This window comes from Corythoichthys intestinalis, chromosome 18 (genome assembly GCF_030265065.1).
Source record: "Corythoichthys intestinalis isolate RoL2023-P3 chromosome 18, ASM3026506v1, whole genome shotgun sequence".
NCBI classification, from domain to species: domain Eukaryota; kingdom Metazoa; phylum Chordata; class Actinopteri; order Syngnathiformes; family Syngnathidae; genus Corythoichthys; species Corythoichthys intestinalis.
In genome coordinates this window covers 7,646,671-7,671,075 of record NC_080412.1, presented here as the reverse complement: position 1 = coordinate 7,671,075, position 24,405 = coordinate 7,646,671, and the positions used below count along the sequence as shown (strand labels likewise).

General features: G+C 47.2%; 3 non-coding genes across 3 annotated transcripts; all 3 read right to left on the bottom strand.

The window, feature by feature from the left end:
* Positions 1 to 11,050: 11,050 nt before the first annotated feature.
* On the bottom strand, positions 11,051 to 11,124 carry trnav-cac (transfer RNA valine (anticodon CAC)). The gene has a single exon. It is a non-coding gene; the product is annotated as a tRNA-Val (tRNA).
* Positions 11,125 to 13,359: 2,235 nt separating this feature from the next.
* Positions 13,360 to 13,432, bottom strand: trnav-uac (transfer RNA valine (anticodon UAC)). The gene has a single exon. It is a non-coding gene; the product is annotated as a tRNA-Val (tRNA).
* A 1,243-nt stretch (positions 13,433 to 14,675) lies between these two features.
* Positions 14,676 to 14,748, bottom strand: trnav-cac (transfer RNA valine (anticodon CAC)). Its single transcript has one exon. It is a non-coding gene; the product is annotated as a tRNA-Val (tRNA).
* Positions 14,749 to 24,405: the final 9,657 nt, after the last annotated feature.

The following is a 24,405-nucleotide window of genomic DNA, read 5'->3' as shown; positions in this document are numbered from 1 at the left end:
ATTTTAGTGCACAAATTCTCTCGCAATATAGAGACCTGTTTAGTGACAAACTTGAAGAACTTCCAATCACATACTCAATTTTGTACAATTTTGAGAGGCTAAACCGTTTTTCCCTTACAGAGACGAGCTCACAGTGGAGGATGGAATTGTAATGAAAGGCCACAAAACAATCACCCCCAGTCTCTGCAAAAGGAATACATAAACATTGTTCACAAAGGTCATCCAGGTATTGAAGCAACCAAGCGCATAGCCAGAAGCATCATTTTCTGGCCAACCATGTCAAAAGATATTAGCGACGTGTTGCTATCCTGCTCTGTATTCAACAGTACCAGATCTGACCAGCAGAGACAGCCATTGGTACTTCACCCTGTTCCAACTTTGCCATGGTCCACAGTGGCAACTGACATTTTTGAATGCCGTGGAAAAAGTTACCAAGTGCTGGTGGACTCATATTCTGGATGGTTTGAAATTGACCTTCTGCGTGAACTGATATCATCGGCTGTGATTACCAAACTGAAAAGATATTTTGCAGTTCATGGCACGCCGCACACCCTCTTTTTTGTCAATGCTAGACAATATGCCAGTCAGCGTTTCCGAGAATTCGCCAAACAATGGGATTTCATCATTGCTACAAGTAGCCTTGAATATCCTCAGTCTAACGGACTTGCAGAAAGAGCGGTTCGCATTGCTAAGCAGTTGATGGAGAAGTCTCACTGTGATGGAACTGACGTGTTCCTGAACCTGTTGAACCTCAGAAACATTCCCCGTGATTCAACTCTTGGTTCCCCATCTGGACGTCTGATGTCGCGACAAACACGCGCAGCCATTCCGGTGAACAACAAACTACTGAAACCAACTCCGAAAGATGCCGAACAGGTCAATTTCCAACTTCTCAGCAAAAGGCTCACTCTGAAGCAACACTACGACAAGTCAAGTCGCCCGTTACAAAGCTTGACAGAAGAACAAGTAGTCCGCATGCAAACCCCAAAAGGACTGTGTAATGGAGATCTGCAAAGAGCCGCGTTCCTACGTCATCCAATCGAATGGAGGATCATACAGGAGAAACCTGTGGTGGTCCTAGCCCACACTCCCCTCTACTGGCTTTTATTGTTGTTACACTTCCTGTTTTATGTGGCATGAGTTCAACCTTGGCAGACCTGGGAGCACACCTGCAGCTCATCACATTCAACACTGCTTTTAAGGGAGCGGCATGGGCAGCAAGCAGGTGCCAGATGATTTTGCCAGTCACCATTGGTACATTGGCCAACTAACACTGTAGTTTGTGATTCCTGTCTTAGAACTCTTAACTAATTCTGTTTTTTGCCATCAGGACACCCACCCTCCAAGCCCTCGCAGCCACAGCCACAGCCACAGCCTCAGCCACAGCCATTTACCATTCAACCTACCAGCCGCTCAACACCTTGCCCTTTTGCAATAAATATCTCTTCACACTTCATGTGTTTCCTGCTCGCATTTTGGTCCACATCAACTTTGCCTACCTTGCCGTAACATAATCATCTGGCCACAAAAAAAATGGACCAAGCGACCGCTGACACCCTCCAAGAGGCCCTCAGACACCAGAGAGTCATGCTAGGCAAGCATGAGCAGACGCTAGGTAGCCTTGGAGAGACTCTCCGGAGAATTTCGATGGACTTACACCGGGTCAAGACACAGCTCTCGCAATCCCCCATTTCCAGGGCCGGCCCTACTATATCTGTGAGTAGTACTACTGGTGGCCTACCGCCCCCCCCCTCGGCCAGACGTGTTCATTCCAACTCCTGAATGTTACTCCGGGGAGTTAGGCTCTTGCAGCCGTTTTATACTCAATTGCAATCTAGAGTTTAATTTGCAGCCTTATAGTTATTACTCTGATGCCGCTAGAGTTGCTTTCTGTATTAACCTGTTGAGGGGAAAAGCGGGTCAATGGGCAACAGCACTTTGGTAGAAGAATTTACCAGTGCTAAATTCTTATGAGGCATTTTCTGGAGAATTGCGCAGAGTGTTTGATAACCCTGTTCATGGGCGAGATGCCAGAAATCGCCTTTTTTCCCTTCAGCAAGGTTCTAAATCAGTGGCGGAGTTTTCAATCGCTTTTTGTATTTTGGCTGCCGAAAGTGGCTGGGGTGAGCTGGCTTTGATTTCTGTCTTTTCGCGTAATTTGGCGGAGGAAATAAAGGACGAATTAGCAACACGGGATGAGCCTTCCACCCTGGAGGAGCTAATTGTAATAATGTTGTCGGCGATTAGCCTAGCAATGATCTTAATTGTGGTTATTTGTCAGCCCCGTAGACGAGGCCAGTTTCTTTCACTTGGTACCAGCTAAATATTATTCAAAAAAATAACGATGGTGGAAGAAAGGGAAGTCACAAACATCTTGAATTTGAAACTATGTCGTACTACGTCGTATGTTGTCGGCGATTAGCCTCGCAATGATCTTAATTGTGGTTATTTGTCAGCCCCGTAGACAAGGCCAGTTTCTTTCACTTGGTACCAGCTAAATATTATTCAAAAAAATAACGATGGTGGAAGAAAGGGAAGTCACAAACATCTTGAATTTGAAACTATGTCGTACTACGTCGTATGTTGTCGGCGATTAGCCTAGCAATGATCTTAATTGTGGTTATTTGTCAGCCCAAAACCCCCTAAGTATATCTTAAATGCATCTTACCGGATATAAAATGACTACTACATAGTCTGTGGTGATTTTTTGGTGCCCAGTTTTCACGTCGAATTGCAGCCGTCCATTTCGCTCTCCTCTTTGGATCCCTCGGAATACGGTAAAACTTCAAGTCTCTCCTTCCATCTTCTCTGTTAGTGCAACCAACAGCCACACACGCCTTCACCATTTTGATTATTAATGTTAAGGAGCAGAAAAACACGCCGTAAATAGGAGAAATGTACGTAGCCGTAACAGGTTAACACTATGTTTTGACGGACAAGTGGGCGGTACCATTCAGGAGAGCGGAGCTGTGACGTCACGTGGGTAGGGTCTATTAAGCCACGTCTGTCTCCGCCATTCATGTCACCCACTGCCGATGCCATCAAACCATCCCCTCGCGACACTCGGCGACCGACATCCCCTCTTCTGTTGGAAGATCCCATGGAACTAGGGCAAACCGGACACTTAGCATTCACCTGCCCTGCTCAGCCGAAAGTCCAGACTAACCAGATAAAAAGGAGCACCCTGGTGAGCAAAACCTCCTCCAACTCTGTCTCTCAGTCGCGACTCATACTCCCTGCTAGCATCTCCCATGGTTTGGACGCTATGCCACTACAAGTATTCATTGATTCTGGTGCTGACGACAGTTTTATGGACGAAGGTTTTGCGAATCTAGCTAAAATCCCTCTCGAACCCCTTAAGGCCCCCAAGGTAGTGGAAGCAGTGGATGGTAGAAAACTCTTTTCGGTAACCCATCGCACCATCCCTCTCATGCTCAAGGTCTCAGGAAATCATCATGAATTAATAAAATTGTTCATTATCTCCTCACCAGTAGCATTGGTCATCCTTGGTCTCCCCTGGCTTAAACACCACAACCCAAACATCAACTGGACGGAGGGAAAGATCGTGGGATGGAGCAATCGCTGCCACTTGGAATGTCTTGGCTCGGTGCACCCACGTGGTAGACCGGTAAGAAAGCAAACCTGTCCACCAGTGCCTCCTGACCTCACCAATGTGCCCCCTGAATACCACGACTTGGCGACGGTGTTTAGCGAGGACCTCGCCCACACTCTGCCTCCCCATAGCCCCTATGATTGTGCCATTAACCTCCTACCGGGGTTCCCCTTCCGAAAAAGCAGACTTTACAACATATCCGGTCCTGAGAGAACGGCTATGGAAGACTACCTCAGAGACTCCTTGGCTTCTGGTATCATCAGTCCCTCCTCCTCCCCTGTCGGCGCAGGCTTCTTCTTTGTGGGTAAGAAGGATGGCGGCCTGCGGCCATGCATTGATTACCACAGCCTAAACCAGATAACAATAAAAGATAAGTACCCTTTGCCTCTAATTGACCCTTCTTTTGAGCCCTTTAGTCACGCCAGGTTGTTCACAAAGCTGGATCTCCGAACTGCATATCATCTTGTCCGAATCCGTGAGGGGGACGAGTGGAAGACGGCATTCAACACTCCCCTTGGTCATTTTGAATATTTAGTAATGCCCTTTGGTCTCACAAATGCTCCTGCTGTTTTCCAACGGCTCATGAACGATATCTTTCGTGATATTCTTAACCGTTTTGTATTTATCTACCTAGATGACATACTTGTGTTTTCACGATCCTTAGAGGAACATCAACATCATGTCAGGATGGTCTTACAGCGGCTCCTGGAGAACAGGCTTTTTGTTAAACCGGTAAAGTGTGAATTCCATGTGTCCTCGGTTAGCTTTTTGTGTTACATAATCGCCCAGGGGCAACCCAAACCAGACCCAATTAAGATAAAGGCAGTCGTTGATTGGCCTACTCCCAATACCCGTAAGGAGCTTCAGAGATTCTTGGGCTTTGCAAATTTCTATCGTCGCTTCATTCGGGGCTACAGCAAAGTGCCCCTCCCACTGACTCAACTCACCTCCACCAAACACCCCTTTGCCTGGCCTGAAGCTGCTGGTAAGGCGTTTTCTCAGCTAAAGTCCCTCTTCACCTCTGCCCCTATCCTCAAACACCCAGACACCTCACGCCAATTTGTGGTGGAGGTGGATGTGTCGGACACCGGAGTTGGGGCCATCTTGTCCCAGCGAGATCCCACCACCCAGAAGCTGCATCCATGTGCCTTTTTCTCCCGGCGGCTCAGCCCTGCTGAGAGGAACTATGATGAGGGAAATCGGGAACTGCTGGCAGTTGTTTTGGCCCTGCAGGAATGGCGTCACTGGCTGGAAGGTGCTAAGACCCCATTTTTAATCTGGACAGATCACAAAAACCTCTCCTACATCCAATCCGCACAGCGTCTTAATCCCCGACAAGCCCGCTGGTCACTGTTTCTTGCCCGATTCAATTTTACACGATCATACCGCCCAGGTTCACGCAATGGCAAAGCTGATGCACTATCACGGCTACATTCTCCCAATCTGGACACGGAAGACCCTGGGCCCATTCTCCGCTCAGCCTGCGTGGTCGGTGCAGCTAGATGGGAGATCACATCTCTGGTCAGGGAAGCTCAAAAGGCCGATCCAGATCCAGGAAACGGTCCCCCAAACCGCCTATATGTCCCGTCTGGCATGCGGTCTCAAGTCCTGGAATGGAGCCATTCGTCCAAGCTAACCTGCCACCCTGGTGTGCATAGGACCCTCGGTTTCCTCCGACAATCATTCTGGTGGCCTGGTACGGTTAAAGATTCCCACAACTTTGTCAAGGCCTGCACAGTCTGTGCTCGAGGGAAGGCCTCCCATCAGCCACCCGCTGGTCTGTTGTGCCCTCTCCCTGTTCCCAGTCGACCTTGGTCCCACATCGCAGTGGATTTTGTAACCGGTCTGCCTCCTTCTGAAGGTAACACAGTTATCCTTACCATTATCGATTGTTTTTCCAAGTCTGTTCACTATGTTCCCCTTTCCAAACTTCCCTCTGCTCTTGAAACTTCCAATCTCTTGGTCAAGCATGTTTTCAGGCTTCAGGGCCTCCCTTTAGACAGTTTCAGACCGTGGTCCCCAGTTCTCCTCGGTGGTGTGGAAGGAGTTTTGAAAGGCGGTGGGGGTGACAGCCAGTCTCTCCTCGGGATACCATCCCCAGACCAACGGCCAGACGGAAAGGGCCAACCAGGAACTAGAAGCTGCTCTGCGTTGTGCCCACCCTGGAGCACTTTCCTTCCATGGGTTGAGTACGCCCATAATTCGCTCATCTGCTCGGCCACTGGTACGTCCCCTTTCATGGCTTGTAATGGCTTTGAGCCTCCGTTGTTCCCAGAGCAGGAAAAGGAAATAGCTGTTCCTGCTGTGAAGGACCATGTTGGCAGGATTAGGGAAATCTGGAAGACCGTAAGGGCTGCCCTCGCTCGCTCCGCCGAGAAGAACAAGAGACTGGCCGATCTTCATCGTTCACCAGCCCCAGAATACAAGGTGGGACAGGACGTCTGGTTGTCCGCCCGGGACCTCCCTCTGCAGGTAGTCACGCAAACTTGCCCCCGGCTTCGTGGGCCCCTACAAGATAACAAAGATCATCAACCAATCTGCCGTTCGGTTGGACCTCCCGGCATCAATGAATGTCCACCCCACCTTTCACGTTTAGCTTCTCAAGCCTGTTTCCTCCAGTGACCTGTGTCCTCCTGCCGTTGCACCTCCCCCGCCCCTTCTCATTGATGGCCACCCCGCGTTTGCGGTCTCCAAGATTCTTGGGAGATGTCCGGCCTCGCGGCCGTGGATTCCAGTTCCTGGTGGACTGGGTGGGCTATGGCCCTGAGGAGAGGTCATGGATCTCCCGTAGCCTCATTTTGGACCCGTCCCTCTTGCGGGACTTCTATGCCGCTAACCCTGGTAAGCCGGGCAGGCCGCCCGGTGGCGTCTGTTGAGGGGGGGGGGGTACTGTGGTGGTCCTAGCCCACACTCCCCTCTACTGGCTTTTATTGTTGTTACACTTCCTGTTTTATGTGGCATGAGTTCAACCTTGGCAGACCTGGGAACGCACCTGCAGCTCATCACAATCAACACTGCTTTTAAGGAGCGGAATGGGCAGCAAGCAGGTGCCCGATGATTTTGCCAGTCACCATTGGTACATCGGCCAACTAACACTGTAGTTTGTGATTCCTGTCTTAGAACTCTTAGCTAATTCTGTTTTTTGCCGTCAGGACACCCACCCTCCAAGCCCTCGCAGCCACAGCCTGAACCTCAGCCACAGCCTCAGCCACAGCCATTTACCATTCAACCCACCAGCCGCTCAACACCTTGCCCTTTTGCAATAAATATCACTTCACACTTCATGTGTTTCCGGCTCACATTTTGGTCCACATCAACTTTGCCTACCTTGCCGTAACAGAAACCGGCGTCACATTATTCCTGTTGCGGAACTTGCACCTATGCTTCATGGAAGTTCCGACGGCCAGAATTCCAGCCACTCCACAACGGACTGTGTACCACCCACACCGGAGTCGGAACTGTTCCAACCAAAGTGTGCGTCTCCTTCTCAGCCACTGCCCACAGCGAGTGTTCCCATGAGAGATAACAGTTCGCAATATATAACATGCTCAGAACGCATTTGTAGGCCGAATCCAAAATATATGTGAGGAAAAAAATAAATAAAAAAAGGAAAAATGTGAATCTGCCTACATGTTTAAATGCAGTCATATCTTGATTTATAGTTACTGTTTATGATGTTGCGTGTTGATGGAAAATATTGTTTATGGTGATGTGGATTTGTGAAAATATTATTGATGAGTGTTAATAGCAATAAGTAATTTGCTCGCCAAAAGAAACGCAAAATTATGTTGTCCTTCTGCCCATATTTTGTTTGGTGTAATGAGTGTAAGCTAAAGGGAAAGGATGTAGAACATTTGGTTAAATTTTGTTTGACACTCATGAGCCGCCGTACCCTCGATGTCATATGTAAGTTGCCAATCACGGGAGTAGCGCCAGTATTGATGAGTCGGACACGGAAGTGTGCATGCGAGGCAATCGGTCGTACCAAGTTTATTGTTTTGTTAATAAACCAGTCTGTTGCTCATCTCAAGTGTGATCCTTGACTCACACAAAAACAAGCAACTTTCTACATGGTGTCAGATTAGAAACTGACTTCTTGCCCGGGAGTTTTTGTCGGCGAACTGCCTGCTGCTGTTTTTTCCCCCCTCACAGAAACAAGCAACTTTCTACACGCGACCTTATGGAAACCGACATATATGAAATTTTGGGTCAAAGGTCCGACCAAACTCTTGCCCCACTGATGTGCAACAGGTTAATTTCCATTACAAAAACACATCACCCATGTTTCCACCCAGTTTCAAACTGGGGACCTTTTTGCATGTGAGGTAAACATGATAACCGCTACACTATGGAAACCGACATATCTAATGCTTTTGGGTAGAAGGTCCGACCAATGTCTTGCCCTGCTGATGTGCATCATGTTAATTTCCATTACAAAAATACACCAACCATGTTCCTACCCAGTTTCAAACTGGGGACCTTTTGCATGAGGTAAATGTAATTACCGCTATACTATGGAAACCGACATATCCAATCCTCTTGGGAGAAGCCGACCAAACCGACCAAACTCTTGCCCCGTGAAACAGTTTCATTTCCATTACACAAAACCCCCACGCATGCTTCCACCCAGTTTCAAACTGGGGACCTTTTGCGTGTTTGGCAAACCTGATAACCTCTACACTATGGAAACCTACATAAAACAACATTTGGAAAGAATGTCCGACCAAACTCTTTCCCCGCTGCTGTGCAACATGTTAATTTCCATTACAAAAACGCACCAACCATGTTTCCACCCAGTTTCAAACTGGGGACGTTTTGCACATAAGGGAAACGTCATAACCGCTACTAGGGGTGGGACAAAATATCGAAATGGGGATATATCGTGATACTTTGTATCCCGAAAGATTATTGATATGCTCCTGCCAAGAATCAAGATATCATTTTAAAAGGTGTCAATGTGACAAAAAAAAAAAAAAATGAACCAACAAGTTGCTACATAAATCTTCCACCATAATAGTGTCTCAGTTAACTCTAAGGCTACATTGACGGTGCTCGAAGCCCAATCCATTTAGACTCGGAGCGTTTGTTTATTCGAAACCAAAGTATTCACAGTCATTCTGTCCGATTTTCAGGGCATTTACAAGTCACTTGCTCTTCATTTTAGGGCATTTACAAGTCATTATCTGTTGAGTTTGAGTCACTGCCTATTCATTTGTGTGATTCCCAGGTCATTTCCTGTTCTGTACCTCAAAATAAACAGGAAGAGACCCATAAAATACCCCAAAATCAACAAGAAGTAACTGAAAATGAACAGGTAAATGACATTAAATGGCCTATAATTACCCCATTGCCTGGCATTGGCTACCACTACCGGCCATAGACCGGCCAATCCGTTTGAAGTGGGAGGGATGGCAGCGAATGAACGAATGTTCATTCGCTGCCACCCTCCCAGTTTAAATGGATTGGACGTTTACTAGTGTGAAACTCATTCCATTTCACAGCAGAAAGTTGTTTTTCTGTTTATTAGTTGTTTGTAGAATATCCTAGAATGATTTCCTGACCAACGTATCGATAATCGTTGTATCACCATATCGTCAGATCATCATTATCTTGAGCTTTGAATCGCAAATCTTATCGTATCGTGAGATATCAAGAGGTTCCCACTCCTAACCGCTACCCTATGGAAACCGACATATATGAAAATTTGGGTAGAATGTCCGACCAAACTCTTGTCCTGCTGATGTGCATCATGTTAATTTCCATTACAAAAACACACCAACAATTTCCACCCTGTTTCAAACTGGGGACCTTTTACATTTGAGGCAAACGTGATAACCAATACACTATGGAAACCGACATACAAGAAAGCTTGGGGAGAAGGTCCGACCAAACTCTTGCACCACTGATCTGGAACAGGTTCATTTCCATCAAAGAAACACACCAAACATGTTTCCACCCAGTTTCGAACTGGGGACCTTTCGCACGAAAGGCAGACGAGATAACTGCTACACTATGGAAACCGAATTATCCAATCCTTTTGGTAGAAGGACCGACCAAACACTTGCCCCACTGATCTGCAAACGGGTCCATTTCCATGACAGAAACACACCGAACATGTTTCCACCCAGGTTCGAACAGGGGAACTTTTGTGTGTTAGGCAAACGTGATAACTGCTACACTATGGAAACCCACATACAAAAAAAGCTTGGGTAGAAGGTCCGACAAAACTCTTGCCCCACTGATCTGCAACAGGTCCATTATTATCACAGAAACACACCGAAAATGTTTCCACCCACTTTTGAAATGGGGACCTGTTGCGTGTTAAACAAATGTGATAACCGATACACTATGGAAACCGACATACAAGAAAGCTTGGGTAGAAGGTCCAACCAAACTCTTGCCCCACTGATCTGCAACACGTCCATTTCCATCAAAGAAACACACCCAACATGTTTCCACCCAGTTGCAAACTGGGGACCTTTCGCGCGAAAGGCAGACGAGATAACCGCTACACTATGGGAACCGAATTATCGAATCCTTTTGGTAGAAGGACCGACCAAACACTTGCCCCACTGATCTGCAAACGGGTCCATTTCCATGACAGAAACACACCGAGCATGTTTCCACCCAGGTTCGAACAGGGGAACTTTTGCGCGTTAGGGAAACATGATAACTGCTACACTATGGAAACCCACATCCAAAAAAAGCTTGGGTAGAAGGTCCGACAAAACTCTTGCCCCACTGATCTGCAACAGGTCCAACAGAAACACACCGAAAATGTTTCCACCCACTTTTGAACTGGGGACCTTTTGCGTGTTAAACAAACGTGATAATCGATACACTATGGAAACCGACATACAAGAAAGCTTGGGTAGAAGGTCCAACCAAACTCTTGCCCCATTGATCTGCAACAGGTCCATTTCCATCAAAGAAACACACCCAACATGTTTCCACCCAGTTTCGAACTGGGGACCTTTTGCGCGAAAGGCAGACTATACCGCTACACTATGGAAACCGAATTATCCAATCCTTTTGGTAGAAGGACCGACCAAACCCCTGCCCCGCTGATGTGCAACAGGTCCATTTCTATCACAGAAACACACCCAACATGTTTCCACCCAGTTTCAAACAGGGGACCTTTTGTGTGTTTGACAAACCTGATAACTGCTACACTATGAAAACCTACATACAACAATATTTCGGTCGAAGGTCCGACCAAACTCTTGCCCTGCTTATGTGCAACATGTTAATTTCCATTACAAAAACACCCATGTTTCCACCCAGTTTCAAACTGGGAACCTTTTGATGTGAGGCAAACGTGATAACCACTACATTATGGAAACCTACATGGAGGTGAATTTGGGTAGAAGTTACAACCAACCTCTTGCCCCACTGATCAGCAACAGGTCCCTGTGTATCACAGAAACAAAACCATCAAGTTTCCACCCAGTTTCGAACTGGGGACCTTTTACATGTGAGGCAAACGTGATAACCACTACACTATGGAAAACAAAACAGAAGAAAAGTTTGGGTAAAAGGTGCGACCAAACATTTGACACACTGATCTGCAACAGGTCCGCTTCTATCACAGAAACACACCCAACATGTTTCCACCCAGTTTCGAACTCTGGGCTATTTGCGCGAAAGGCAGACCTGATAACCGCTACACTATGAAAACCTACATGCAACAATATTTCGGTAGCACGTCCGACCAAACTCTTGCCCCGCTTATGTGCAACATGTTAATTTCCATTACAAAAACACATCAACCATGTTTCCACCCAGTTTCGAACTGGTGACCTTTCACGTGTGAGGCAAACGTGATAACTGCTACACCATGGAAGCCTATGTGTAGGAAAATTTGGGTAGAAGGTCCGACCAAACTCTTGCGCCGCTGATGTGCAACAGGTTAATTTCCATTACAAAAACACATCAACCATGTTTCCACCCAGTTTCGAACTGGTGACCTTTCGCGTGTGAGGCAAACGTGATAACTGCTACACCATGGAAGCCTATGTGTAGGAAAATTTGGGTAGAAGGTCCGACCAAACTCTTGCGCCGCTGATGTGCAACAGGTTAATTTCCATTACAGAAACACACCAACCATATTTCCGCCCAGTTTCGAACTGGAGACCTTTTGCGTGTTCGACAAACTTGATGACCGCTACACTATGAAAACCTACATACAAAAATATTTCGGTTGAAGGTCCGACCAAACTCTTGCCCCGCTTATGTGCAACATGTTAATTTCCATTACAAAAACATATTAACCATGTTTCCACCCAGTTTCGAACTGGTGACCTTTCGCGTGTGAGGTAAACGATATAACCGCTACACCATGGAAACGTACACATTGGAAACTTTGGGTAGAAGGTCCGACCAAACTTTTGACACACTGATCTGCAACAGTGTAATTTCCATCACAGAAACAAACCCAACATCTTTCCACCCAGTTTCGAACTGGGGACCTTTTTACGTGTGAGGCAAACGTGATAACCACTACACTATGGAAACCGACATGCAAGAAAAGTTTGGGTAGAAGGTCCGACCAAACTCTTGCCCCACTGATCTGCAACAGGTCCCTGTGTATCACAGAAACAAAACCGTCACGTTTCCACCCAGTTTCGAACTGGGGACCTTTTACGTGTGAGGCAAACGGGATAACCACTACACTATGGAAAACAAAACACAAGAAAAGTTTGGGTAGAAGGTCCGACCAAACATTTGACACGCTGATCTGCAACAGGTCCGTTTCTATCACAGAAACACACCCAAAATGTTTCCACCCAGTTTCGAACTCCGGGCTATTTGCGCGTAAGGCAGACCTGATAACCGCTACACTAATAAAACCTACATACAACAATATTTTGGTAGCACGTCCGACCAAACTCTTGCCCCGCTAATGTGCAACATGTTAATTTCCATTACAAAAACACATCAACCATGTTTCCACCCAGTTTCGAACTGGTGACCTTTCGCGTGTTAGGCAAACGTGATAACTGCTACACCATGGAAGCCTACGCGTAGGAAAATTTGGGTTGAAGGTCCGACCAAACTCTTGCCCCGCTTATGTGCAACATGTTAATTTCCATTACAAAAACATATCAACCATGTTTCCACCTGGGGACCTTTTGCGTGTGAGGCGAACGTGATAACCGCTACACCACGGAACCCTAAACGTAGGAATATTTGGGTAGAAGGTACAAACAAATTCTTGCCCCACTGATCAGCAACAGAGTAATTTCCATCACAGAAACAAACCCAACATGTTTCCACCTAGTTTCAAACTGGGGACCTTTTGCGTGTTAGGCAAACGTGATAGCCGCTACGCTATGGATAGAAGGACCGACCAAACCCCTGCCCCGCTGATGTGCAACATGTTAATTTCAATTACAGAAACACATCAAACATAATTTCCACAAAGGTTCCAACTGGGGACCTTTTGCATGTAAGGAAAAGCGTGACAACCGCTACACTATGGAAACCTAATTATCCAATCCTTTTGGTAGAAGGACCGAACAAACTCTTGCCCCGCTGATGTGCAACAGGTTAATTTCCATAACAGAAACACACAAACCACGTTTCCGCCCAGTTTCGAACTGGAGACCTTTTGCGTGTGAGGTAAACGTGATAACCGCTACACCATGGAAACCTACACGTAGGAAAATTTGGGTAGAAGGTCCGACCAAACTCTTGCCCCGCTGATGTGCAACAGGTCCATTTCCATCACAGAAACACACCCAACCTGTTTCCACCCAGTTTCGAAGTGGGGACCTTTTGCGCGTAAGGCAAACGTGATAACTGCTACACCATGGAAACGGAATTATCCAATCCTTTTGGTAGAAGGACAGACCAAACCCATAACCCACTGATGTGCAATAGGTCCATTTCTATCACAGAAACACACCCAACATGTTTCCACCCAATTTCAAAAAGGGGACCTTTTGCGTGTTTGACAAACCTGATAACTGCTACACTATGAAAACCTACATACAACAATATTTCGGTCGAAGGTCCGACCAAACTCTTGCCCCACTGATCTGCAACATGTTAATTTCCATTACAAAAACACAACACCCATGTTTCCACCCAGTTTCAAACTGGGAACGGTTTGCGTGTGAGGCAAACGTGATAACCACTACACTATGGAAAACAAAACAGAAGAAAAGTTTGGGTAGAAGGTCCAACCAAACATTTGACACACTGATCTGCAAGAGGTCCATTTCTATCACAGGAACACACCCAACTTGTTTCCACCCAGTTTCGAACTCTGGGCTCTTTGCGCGTAAGGCAGACCTGATAACTGCTACACTATGAAAACCTACATACAACAATATTTCAGTAGCACATCCGACCAAACTCTTGCCCCGCTTATGTGCAACATGTTAATTTCCATTACAAAAACACACCAACCATGTTTCGAACTGGGGACCTTTTGCGTGTGAGGCAAACATGATAACTGCTCCACCATGGAAGCCTACACGTAGGAAATTTTGGGTAGAAGGTCCGACCAAACCCTTGCGCCGCTGATGTGCAACAGGTTAATTTCCATTACAGAAACACACCAACCATGTTTCCGCCCAGTTTCGAACTGGAGACCTTTTGCGTGTTCGACAAACCTGATGACCGCTACACTACGAAAACCTACATACAAAAATATTTTGGTTGAAGGTCCGACCAAACTCTTGTCCCGCTTATGTGCAACATGTTAATTTCCATTACAAAAACACAACACCCATGTTTCCAACTGGGGACCTTTTGCGTGTGAGGCAAACGTGATCACCACTACACTATGGAAAACAACATAGAGGAAAAGTTTGGGTAGAAGGTCCGACCAAACATTTGACACACTAATCTGCAACAGGTCAGTTTCTATCACAGAAACACACCCAACATATTTCCACCCAGTTTCGAAATCTGGACTATTTTCACGTAAGGCAGACCTGATAACCGCTACACTATGAAAACCTACATACAACAATATTTCGGTAGAACGTCCGACCAAAGTCTTGCCCCGCTTATGTGCAACATGCTAATTTCCATTACAAAAACACACCAACCATGTTTCCACCCACTTTTGAACTGGGGACCTTTTGCGTGTGAGGCAAACGTGATAACCGCTACACCATGGAAACCTACACGTAGGAAAATTTGGGTGGAAGGTACAACCAAACTCTTGCCCCACTGCTCAGCAACAGAGTCATTTCCATCACAGAAACAAACCCAACATGTTTCCACCCAGTTTCAAACTAGGGACCTTTTGCGTGTTAGGCAAGCGTGATAACGTCTACACTATGGAAACCGAATTTTCCAATCCTTTTGGTTGAAGGACCGACCAAACCCCTGCCCCGCTGATGTGCAACATGTTCATTTCCATTACAGAAACACACCAAACATGTTTCCACAAAGTTTCCAACTGGGGACCTTTTGCATGTAAGGAAAAACGTGATCACTGCTACACTATGGAAACCTAATTATCCATTCCTTTTGGTAGAAGGACCGACCAAACTCTTGCCCCGCTGATAGGTTAATTTCCATTACAGAAACACACCAACCATGTTTCCGCCCAGTTTCGAACTGGAGACCTTTTGCGTGTTTGACAAACCTGACAACCGCTACACTATGAAAACCTACATAAAACAATATTTCGGTAGAAAGTCCGACCAAACTCCTGCCCCGCTTATGTGCAACATGTTAATTTCCATTACAAAAACACACCAACAATGTTTCCACCCAGTTTCGAACTGGGAACCTTTTGCGTGTGAGGCAAACGTGACAACCACTACATTATGGAAACCTACATGTAGGAAAATTTGGGTAGAAGGTACAACCAATCTCTTGCCCCACTGATCAGCAACAGAGTCATTTCCATCACAGAAACAAACCCAACATGTGTCCACCCAGTTTCGAACTGGGGACCTTTTGTGTGTTAGGCAAAACTGATAACCGCTGCACTATGAAAACCTACATACAACAACATTTCAGTAGAAGGTCCGACCAAACTCTAGCACATCTAGTTGGCTATTTCATGATATCTAGTGTGTGCGCGCATTAAAAAAGTTAGCAAACGCCACAGAAGTCACGTCTGCTCATTACTGCACAACACCAGCATATGACAATCGACTTTCATAAACAGGATGAGTTTGAAGAACAGCGCTCTTAATGTGCCACTCAAATATCCGGTTATGTGCCAAAAAATAGCCGCCCTGCGTGAAATGTCACCCCTGACGGGAGTGCCCACACGTCAACAACACCGGCAAGCCGGAGATGATCCGCAGTGAATCAGGAGCACTGACGCGGCCGGTATACGTTGAACAATAGGATATAATGGGAACGATTGGCTCCGGCACTATTTTTTACTGGACCTGGAATGGAGATGCATTTTGCATTTTCAAACTGGGGACCTTTTGCGTGTGAGGCAAACGTGATAACCGCAGCCCCGCAGACAGTGGAAGAGTTTAAAAAAAGGACTAAAAACTTATCTTTTTCGAAAAGCTTACTCTGGCTAATTTTATCTTATTATCTTATATTTATCTGATTTGTATCTGATTTTATCAGTTGTATGTTTTTGTCTGTTTTGATTTTATTCTTTTATTCTTAGTTTTTTTTTAGTATTTTTTTACATGGTAATGTGCACTTTAAGATTTGTTTTTCAAATGTAAAGTGCGTTATGAATAAAATGTATTATTATTATTATTATTATTATTATTATTATTAACTATGGAAACCGACACACCAGATAACTTGAGTAGAAGGTCCGATGAAACCCTTGCCCTGCTGATGTGCAACAGGTTCATTTCCATTACAAAACACACCAACCATGTTACCCACTTTTGGAAGCTCAAGGATCGATTTGGCTTTGAACGAACAGCGGAGGCTCAAGGCTAGCATCTACAATTCTAAGGTAAAGGAAAACCAAGAGATTTTGAAATACCTCATTAAGGCTAAACAGGAGTTAGCATTTCGTGGTAACGATGAGAGGGCAAGCTCTTCTAATCGTGGCAATTATGTAAAACTATTATATGCTTTTGTTGAGAAAGATGAGGTTAGCTCGACATTTGGACACATCCACTGTGTTTTCTGGCTTGCCAAATAGAATACAGAACGATCTAACTGAAGCAATCGGTAATGTGATGAGAAATGATATTAAAAGGGAGATTAATGCTGTCCCATTTGTTGCTGTAGAGGTAGACGAGACAACGGATATCACAAACAAAGCACAGATCTCTGTTATTTTGCGCTATATAACCAAAAGTGAAGTGGACTGTGAAGTGAAGAAGGTGTTTTAGGATTTGATGACGTGATTGATGATGGACGAGCCCCTGCTGTAGCTACAAACGTCTTGGAAGTGTTGGAGAAAAACAGCTGTGTTCAAAAACTAGTAGCTCAAACATATGATGGAGCTGCTGTGATGGTATCAGAGCTTAATGAGGTGCAGGCCAAAATTAAAGAAATGTTTCCACACTGTTATGCACAAAAACTGAATGTTGTGCTGTTGCATTTAGCAAAATGTATGCCTGAGACTAGAACGTTTTTTTACAACACTTGAGTGACAAGCGTCATTTTTTAGCAAGTCTACGAAGCGCACCCACTTACTGGATGATGTTGTGAAACGGCGCTTACCAAGAGCAGCGGCCACAAGATGGAGCTCAAATTCTTGGTTGCTGCAGACAACAAGCATGTACCAATCTGATCTACGTGCTGCATGATTGAAAATCCTGACAGCTGGGATAATGACACTCAAATGATGGCCACTGGGTTTGATCGATGGCTATTAAAAGCATCGACATGCTTTTTAATTATGGCATATGAGGGCATTTTCAAGTGAAACTGATGCTCTTTTTAGAGTGCTGCAAAACAAAGTCATGGACTTTGGATATTGTTGTGTGCGAATTTTACGACACCATCGGAGTTGTTGAACGCATGAGACAGGACTTTAACACACTGTATAAGCGATTTGAGCAGAAATGCAGCACACTTGGCCAAAACAACAGCGGAAGAAATCCGTCAGTCACAGATGAGAGAAAACAAATGTTCTACAACATTATAGACCCTACCCACGTGACGTCACAACTCCTTCCTCCTGACTGGTGCCGCCCAATTGTCCGTCAACACATCATGTTTACCTGTTACGGCTACGTACATTACTCCTATTTACGACATGTTTTTCTGCTCGTTAACATTAATAATCAAAATGGTGAAGGCGTGTGTGGCGGTCGGTTGCAATAACAGAGAAGATAGACGGAGAAGACGGAGAGACTTGAAGTTCTACCGGATTCCGAGAGACCCGGAGAGAAGAGAGCGAGATGGGCTGCTGCAATTCGACGAGAAAACTGGGCTCCAAATGTCATGTTCTGCTCCTGGTCAGATTTTGTGTTGTTGCAGAGCCAGCTGTGGGGTGTTCCCGACGTCGCACCTGCATCTAATCACTGCTCATCAACAACAGTATAAAGACGTAGGCGATCCACTGGAAGGACGCCGAGATATTTCCCTTGCTGGTCGCCATTAACACGTACTGCTTTCGAGTCGCTTTGTAATTGCCTTCGAGTTTGTCGGACGTCTTAGTTTTGTGATCCTCTACCTTGTGCAGGTATTGAGTGTATTTTTGTTTGTCTTTTTGGCTCTCTGCCCTCCGCTAGGTTTTCGCGTGTTTGATCCCCGTCGACCTATTTGTCACGGACCCCTTTTGTTATTCCCTTTTACCGCGATCGTGTGTGTTTTTGTTTTGTATTTAATAAACCCTTGTACGCTTTCCTCAGTCCTTTTGTGTCTGTTGTGAGTCCAACCTTGTTTCCGCGTTCGCGGACCCTGACAGAATATCTCGGCCACAATAATGGACTCCGCAGACAACGAGCACATAGCCCAGGCGTCTTCGGACACGAGGCAGCATACTAACCCGCACGATCGCGTTCTCCATGAGATAATGTCAGCGATTAATGCGCTTACCGTTAATATGCGCTCTCTTGAGACCAGGGTAGACCGGGTTTGCGCTCACGGTCCCGCTTCACCCGCGGCGCCAATGCACGTTCCCCTCACCACACCTTCCGCCCAGGCTTCCGCTCCTTGGCGTGAGCCAGATATTCCGCATCCACCACGCTACGGTGGGGAACCCGGCTTGTGCGGGCAGTTTTTGCATCAGTGCTCATTAGTCTTTGACCAACAACCCTTCACATATTCCTCCGATAGATCCCGGGTCGCGTTCGTCATGAGCCTCCTCACCGGTAAAGCGGCAGCATGGTCCATGGCGATCAGCAACCAGTACCCTGAGTTTCGTAATTCATTTCCTGATTTCATTGAGGAAATGAGGAGGGTTTTCGATCACCCCATTCGGGGCAAAGAGGCTGGGAGTCGCCTGCTAGACATAAATCAGGGCGAAATGTCCGTCGCTGACTATTCAGTCTCCTTTCGCATTGTAGCAGCAGAGAGCGGTTTTGACGATGCGGCTTTACGCTGTATATTCCGGAGGGGGCTAAATCCGGTGGTGAAAGACGAACTGGCAGCCCGCGATGAAACGGCGGATTTGGAGAATCTTATTGGACTGGCTATAAATTTGGACAATCGACTTCGAGAACGAGAATGCGAGAGAGTTGTGGAGTGGCGGGGCCGACCGGCGAGTGCAGACATCGGGAGAGGTACTTCAGCGGCGCGCACGGCGACCTCTCTTCCAGCTGCTCTTCCCTCGCCCGGCCGCGATTGGCAGTCATCGACACAGGAGGAGCCCATGCAGCTCGGCGGAAAGACCCTCGATGCAAGAGAGCGCTCCAGACGCATGTTGTCGCGACTCTGTCTGTACTGCGCTGAGCCCGGCCATCGCGTCGCCTCCTGTCCAGCGAACCTCCGTGCAAGCTCAGGAGGTCGTCTGGTCCAGGTACAGACTTCGGACGGCAGCAGGGCAGTCCCCTCCAAGGTGTACGCCACCACAACAGTGTGAGTACCAACCCACGACCGCTAGGACGGCAAGACCACTCAAGAGCACAAGACTGCAATTACCTGGGATTGTTACGGGGTACAATCGCAGTTGTAAGGTAACTGATTTAGTTGATCCGGGAGCTGACGACTGCTTTGTGGATTATTCGGTTGTAGACTCACTTGGTGGTTCCTTAATCGAACTGAAGGAGCCCCGGGAGGTACGGGACCTTAATGGAGACTTAATTTCCACCATAACGCATGAAACTGAAGCTCTCACGTTGGTTGTATCTGGTAACCATTGCGAGCGTCGAACGTTTTTTGTAATGCCAACCAAGTTAGCTCCGGTTGTTCTCGGTTTAACGTGGCTAAAGCAGCACAACCCGGACATTGACTGGGAGGTCCCCAGAATAATTAATTGGAGTGTTCAGTGTCACTCGCATTGCTTGCGCGTGGCCTCAGCTTCTCCTGGAGAGTTTGTAACACGTAAACCAGAACCGATTGACTTGTCTTTAGTACCCCGTGAATACCATGACCTCAAGTTGGTTTTTAGTAAGGACCTTGCATAGTCGCTTCCACCACATCGCCCCTACGATTGTTCGATTGATCTGGTTCCCAATTCTAAATTGCCCTCTTCCAAACTCTATCAGGTGTCCAAACCGGAGCAGGAGGCCCTGAATGAGTACATTACGTCATCCCTTGCGGCCGGGCTAATCAGACCTTCCAAATCTCCTGTCGGAGCAGGGTTCTTTTTCATCAAAAAGAAAGATAAAACACTTCGCCCATGTGTCGATTATAGGGGCCTGAACGATATCACTGTTAAGAACAAGTACCCCCTACCTCTCCTGGACTCTGCGTTCGCGCCTTTGCAGTCCGCGTCCGTATTTACCATACTTGACTTGCGCAGCGCTTACCATTTGGTACGGATAAAGGAAGGGGATGAGTGGAAGACGGCTTTTAACACCCCCATTGGCCATTTCGAGTACTTGGTTATGCCATTCGGACTCACTAATGCGCCTGCGGTGTTCCAAAATTTGATTAATGATGTGCTTAGAGACATGATCGGCCAGTTTTGTTTTATTTACCTGGATGACATCCTTATTTTTTCCAGAGACCTCGATGAGCACAGGCAGCACGTTCGGCTGGTTCTACAGAGGCTGCTCGCGAACCGGTTGTATGTCAAGGCAAAGAAGTGCAAATTCCACGCCCAGTCGGTCCAGTTTCTGGGGTTCGTTGTGGAGAAGGGCCAGTTGAGAGCAGATCCAGCCAAGATACAGGCTGTGGTCGAGTGGCCTTCTCCAACATCAAGGAAGCCCTTGCAGAGGTTCCTTGGATTTGCCAACTTCTATAGGCGCTTCATTCGCAACTATAGCCAGAAGGCAGAACCTCTGACAAGGCTTACATCCATAAAAATTCCATTCAAATGGACCCCCGAAACTGAGGCTGCTTTTGTAGCGCTAAAACAAGCTTTCACTCGTGCACCGGTCCTCACTCACCCAGATAATGATTTGCTGTTTATTGTAGAGGTGGATGCCTCGGATTCAGGAGTGGGGGCAGTCCTGTCACAGCGATCCCCAGTCGACCAGAAGGTTCACCCTTGCGCCTTCTTCTCGCGTCGCCTCAGTCCTGCTGAACAAAACTATGATGTTGGTAACAGAGAGCTGCTAGCCATCGTTCTGGCGTTGCAGGTGTGGAGGCATTGGCTGGAGGGGACGTCAGAGCCATTTGAAATCTTCACTGACCACAAGAACCTGGCATACATCAGGGCAGCTCAACGACTGAACTCCCGTCAAGCACGCTGGGCGCTTTTCCTCACCCGCTTCAACTATACCATAACTTACCGTCCTGGGTCTCGCAACACAAAGCCGGATGCCTTGTCTAGGATCTTCAGCCCAGTCCACCAGGAGTCTGTTCCGGAGCCCATTGTGCCTGCGGTCCGTGTGGTGGGGGCACTTTTTTGGGAAGTGGAGAGGAAGGTCGCCAGCTCCTTGCAGGATGGGAAAGTACCAGTCGGGTGCCCCAAGGACAGACTATTTGTTTCCCAGGAACACAGGGCAGAGGTACTGCAATGGGGACACACCTCAAAGGTGGCCTGCCACCCAGGGGTCTCACAGACACTGTTCCTGATCTCCCAGAAGTTCTGGTGGCCTGGGATGAGAGAGGACATCCGAGCATTTGTTCTGGCCTGCTCAGTGTGTGCCCGCAACAAGTCGTCCCATCAGTCTCCCTCTGGCCTCCTGCGTCCACTACCGATCCCGTCTCGTCCTTGGTCTCACATAGCCTTGGATTTCGTCTCTGGTCTTCCTGTCTCCCGGGGGAAAATGGTGGTGCTGTCAGTTGTCGACAGGTTTTCAAAGGTGGCCCACTTCATTCCTCTGCCCAAGCTGCCGACTGCTCTAGAGACTGCAAACCTGCTCGTGAGTCACGTCTTTCGCATCCATGGCATTCCCACGGACCTGGTGTCAGACAGGGGTCCTCAATTCGTGTCGCGAGTATGGAAGGCTTTCTGCAAAGCCATGGGGGCTACTGCGAGCTTGTCGTCAGCGTACCACCCTCAGACGAATGGCCAGACCGAGCGGGCCAATCAGGATCTAGCAGCTGCTCTTCGGTGTGTCTGCCACAAGCACCCGACTTCCTGGTCCTCCCATATCCCTTGGGTGGAGTATGCACACAACACGCTCGTCAGCACGGCCACAGGTATGTCCCCATTTAAGACTGCATATGGCTACCAGCCTCCTGTGTTCCCTACTCAGGAGTCGTGCATCTCCATTCCTTCCGTGCAACATCACCTGCGACGAGCCCACAAGGTCTGGCGTGACGCTCGAGCGGCGCTTTCGAGAACGGCAGTGCGCAACCAGCAGTTGGCTGATCGCTACAGAAGACCGGCCCCTCAGTACAGACCCGGCCAAAAGGTATGGCTCTCGACCAGGGACTTGACCATTGCCGGGGTTACAAAGAAGCTGGGTCCCCGTTTCATTGGACCATATGAGGTGGACAAGGTGATCAACCCGGTGGCCGTGAGACTCAGGCTCCCTCCATCCCTTAAGATCCATCCAGTGTTCCACGTCTCCCTGCTGAAGCCTGTCTCCTCCAGTCCACTTTGCCCCCCAGAAACTCCTCCTCCACCTCCACGCTTGATCGATGGTGACCCAGTTTACACCGTGAGGTCCATTTTAGACTCCAGGAGGAGGGGCAGGGGGGTTCAATATCTGGTCGACTGGGAGGGCTATGGTCCTGAAGAACGCCAATGGGTCCCCTGCTCCTGGATCCCTCTGTCATCCGGGACTTTCACACGCGCTGTCCCGGGAAGCCAGGTGGGTCGCCAAGGGGCTCCCTTTGAGGGGGGGGGGTACTGTCATATTCTGCTCCTGGTCAGATTTTGTGTTGTTGCAGAGCCAGCTGTGGGGTGTTCCCGACGTCGCACCTGCATCTAATCACTGCTCATCAACAACAGTATAAAGACGTAGGCGATCCACTGGAAGGACGCCGAGATATTTCCCTTGCTGGTCGCCATTAACACGTACTGCTTTCGAGTCGCTTTGTAATTGCCTTCGAGTTTGTCGGATGTCTTAGTTTTGTGATCCTCTACCTTGTGCAGGTATTGAGTGTATTTTTGTTTGTCTTTTTGGCTCTCTGCCCTCCGCTAGGTTTTCGCGTGTTTGATCCCCGTCGACCTATTTGTCACGGACCCCTTTTGTTGTTCCCTTTTACCGCGATCGCGTGTGTTTTTGTTTTGTATTTAATAAACCCTTGTACGCTTTCCTCAGTCCTTTTGTGTCTGTTGTGAGTCCAACCTTGTTTCCACGTTCGCGGACCCTGACACCAAACGATTACCACGGATTATGTAGTAGTCATTTTATATCTGGTAAGATGCATTTAATATATATTTAGAGGGTTTTGGGCTGACAACCACAATTAAGATCATTGCTAGGCTAATCGCCGACAACATACACATATGTATGTAGTGAGAGTGCTATCGCTAAACCATATAAACATTAAAAGCCCTAACTCCATTGACAAACGACATGAAATACATTAGACTTGACAGTGGATGTTAGCAATAACAAAAGATTTTGAATTGAAAATTTCATAACTCACCTTTCCAAGCACAAGATAGATTCCTGCCGAATTTTCGTGGACGAGGACCTGTTTCACCCAACCAGCAACGAAGTATTTATAAGCCTCCAAGCTCTTAAAGTTTTTCAAACTTTCGTGAGAATAGGCTGATATTGTGTGGACAAGATAGTTGTACATATCAGGGTAGCTAGCAGATGTCAGGCAAATACGGCGGAGACAGCGGGTCGAAAAACATCGATTTAGGCATCAAATATGGATCTGGCGAATGGATAAACTGAAGCTTTTCCACATAACGCCTTTTATGCAACGCATCAAGTGAGTTTACGGCATCCGAAAGCACCGGGTCTTCCATGAAATGCATTATAAATTGCTCGATCAATTGAGACCATTGATAATACAGACACAAAATGACGGACAAGGGGGCGGAACCATACAGCGAGCACGTGATTTTGTGACGTCAGTGGGTAGGGTCTATAGCAGGGGTGGGCAAACCGGTCCTCGAGGGCCACAGTGGGTCCTGGTCTTTGGTTCAACTGATCCAGCACAGAGCTTTTAACCAATGAGGTTTCAATGGAAACAAGAAGCACCTGACTGCAATCAACTGATTGCACTTATAACACACCAGATTGGTGAAAAGGTGTCCTCTTGATGGGTTGCAGCAAAAACCCGCACCCACAGCGGCCCTTTATGGAATAGTTTGCCCACCCTTGGTCTATAGCCAACATCAGTGTTCGAATAAAAGCTAGATTTGTTCATTTTGGTGAGCTAGCTCTCCTCGGTTTGATCGACTGTACAAAATTTAATGAGAT